The sequence below is a fragment of the Schistocerca gregaria genome, chromosome 3, assembly GCF_023897955.1.
Source record: "Schistocerca gregaria isolate iqSchGreg1 chromosome 3, iqSchGreg1.2, whole genome shotgun sequence".
Classification (NCBI taxonomy): Eukaryota; Metazoa; Arthropoda; class Insecta; order Orthoptera; family Acrididae; genus Schistocerca; species Schistocerca gregaria.
The window spans coordinates 48,053,689-48,056,718 of NC_064922.1; the positions used below are offsets into that span (position 1 = coordinate 48,053,689).

Genomic DNA, 3,030 nt, shown 5'->3' on the forward strand with positions numbered 1-3,030 from the left:
AGGAAAGTGCGCATGGTGACTGTTGTATTCAATCCCGATGCAATTTCTGTGTTTCATCAACACTTTGAAGGTCCACAGATTACAGAATGCCTGCAGATATGAATCGAAACTACTACTGGTCTTCTAGGGAACGATCAAAGCGTAGACTGTTTGAGACATTACTCCAATGGAGGAAAGTGCGGATGGTGACTGTTGTATTCAATCCCGATGCAATTTCTGTGTTTCAACAACACTCTGATAGAATGTGATTTTCACTCTGCAGCGGAGTGTGCGCTGATATGAAACTTCCTGGCAGATTAAAACTGTGTGCCCGACCGAGACTCTAACTCGGGACCTTTGCCTTTCGCGGGCAACTGCTCTACCAACTGAGCTACCGAAGCACGACTCACGCCCGGTACTCAGAGCTTTACTTCTGCCAGTATCCGTCTCCTACCTTCCAAACTTTACAGAAGCTCTTCTGCGAAACATGCAGAACTAGCACTCCTGAAAGAAAGGATACTGTGGAGACATGGCTTAGCCACAGCCTGGGGGATGTTTCCAGAATGAGATTTTCACTCTGCAGCGGAGTGTGCGCTGATATGAAACTTCCTGGCAGATTAAAACTGTGTGCCCGACCGAGACTCGAACTCGGGACCTTTGCCTTTCGCGGGCAAGTGCTCTACCAACTGAGCTACTGAAGCACGACTCACGCCCGGTACTCACAGCTTTACTTCTGCCAGTATCCGTCTCCTACCTTCCAAACTTTACAGAAGCTCTTCTGCGAAACATGCAGAACTAGCACTCCTGAAAGAAAGGATACTGTGGAGACATGGCTTAGCCACAGCCTGGGGGATGTTTCCAGAATGAGATTTTCACTCTGCAGCGGAGTGTGCTTCGGTAGCTCAGTTGGTAGAGCACTTGCCCGCGAAAGGCAAAGGTCCCGAGTTCGAGTCTCGGTCGGGCACACAGTTTTAATCTGCCAGGAAGTTTCATATCAGCGCACACTCCGCTGCAGAGTGAAAATCTCATTCTGGAAACATCCCCCAGGCTGTGGCTAAGCCATGTCTCCACAGTATCCTTTCTTTCAGGAGTGCTAGTTCTGCATGTTTCGCAGAAGAGCTTCTGTAAAGTTTGGAAGGTAGGAGACGGATACTGGCAGAAGTAAAGCTGTGAGTACCGGGCGTGAGTCGTGCTTCGGTAGCTCAGTTGGTAGAGCACTTGCCCGCCAAAGGCAAAGGTCCCGAGTTCGAGTCTCGGTCGGGCACACAGTTTTAATCTGCCAGGAAGTTTCAACACTCTGATAGTCCACATATTACAGAATGCCTCCAGATGTGCATTGGAAACTACTACTGGTCTTCAGCGAACGATCAAACCGTTGACTGTTTGAGAAATTACTCCCATGGAGGAAAGTGCGCATGGTGACTGTTGTATTCAATCCCGATGCAATTTCTGTGTTTCAACTACACTCTGATAGTCCACAGATTACAGAATGCCTTCAGATGTGCATCGGAATCTTCTACTGGTCTTCCAGGGAACGATCAAATCGTAGACTGTTTGAGACATTATCCCATGGAGGAAAGTGCGCATGGTGACTGTTGTATTCAATCCCCATGCAATTTCTGTTTTCATCAACACTCTGATAGTCCACAGATTACAGAATGCCTCCAGATGTGCATCGGAAACTACTACTGTTCTTCCACGGAACGATCAAACCGTAGACTGTTTGAGAAATTACTCCCATGGAGGAAAGTGCGCATGGTGACTGTTGTATTCAATCCCGATGCAATTTCTGTGTTTCAACTACACTCTGATAGTCCACAGATTACAGAATGCCTTCAGATGTGCATCGGAATCTTCTACTGGTCTTCCAGGGAACGATCAAATCGTAGACTGTTTGAGACATTATCCCATGGAGGAAAGTGCGCATGGTGACTGTTGTATTCAATCCCCATGCAATTTCTGTGTTTCATCAACACTCTGATAGTCCACAGTTTACAGAATGCCACCAGACGTGCATCGGAAACTACTACTGGTCTTCCAGGTAACGATCAAAGCGTAGACTGTTTCAGACATTACTCCCATGGAGGAAAGTGCGAATGGTGACGGTTGAATTCAATCCCGATGCAATTTCTGTGTTTCATCAACACTTTGAAGGTCCACAGATAACAGAATGCCTCCAGATGTGCATCGTAATATTCTACTGGTCTTCCAGGGAACGATCAAACCGTAGACTGTTTGAGACATTACTCCGATGGAGGAAAGTGCCCATGGTGACTGTTGTATTCAATCCCGATGCAATTTCTGTGTTTCAACAACACTCTGATAATCCACAGATTACAGAATTTCTCCAGATGTGCATCGGAAATTACTACTGGTCTTCCAGGGAACGATCATAGCGTAGACTGTTTGAGACATTACTCCCATGGAGGAAAGTGCGCATGGTGACTGTTGTATTCAAAGCCGATGCTATTTATGTGCTTCATCAACACTCGGATGGACCACTGATTACAGAATGCCTCCAGATGTGCATCGGAAACTACTACTGGTCTTCACGGAACGATCAAATCGATGACAGCTTGAGACATTACTCCCATGGAGGAAAGTGCGCATGGTGACTGTTGTATTCAATCCCGATGAAATTTCTGTGTTTCATCAATACTTTCAAGGTCCATAGATTACAGAATGCCTCCAGATATGAATCGAAACTACTACTGGTCTTCCAGGGAACGATCAAAGCGTAGACTGTTTGAGACATTACTACCGTGGAGCAAAGTGCGGATGGTGACTGTTGTATTCAATCCCGATGCAATTTCTGTGTTTCAACAACACTCTGATAGTCCACAGATTGCAGAATGCCTCCAGATGTGCATCGGAAACTACTACAGGTCCTGCAGGGACCGATCAAAGCGTAGACAGTTTGAGACATTACTCCCATGGAGGAAAGACCGCATGGTGACTGTTGTATTCAATCCCGATGCAATTTCTGTGTTTCAACAACACTCTGATAGAATACAGATTACAGAATGTCTCCAGATGTGCATCGGAAACTAC

The 3,030-nt window shown here is 46.2% G+C and overlaps 1 non-coding gene across 1 annotated transcript; it reads left to right on the plus strand.

Moving 5' to 3' along the window:
* The first annotated feature begins 1,169 nt into the window (after window positions 1-1,169).
* On the plus strand, window positions 1,170-1,244 carry Trnaw-cca (transfer RNA tryptophan (anticodon CCA)). Its single transcript has one exon. It is a non-coding gene; the product is annotated as a tRNA-Trp (tRNA).
* Window positions 1,245-3,030: the final 1,786 nt, after the last annotated feature.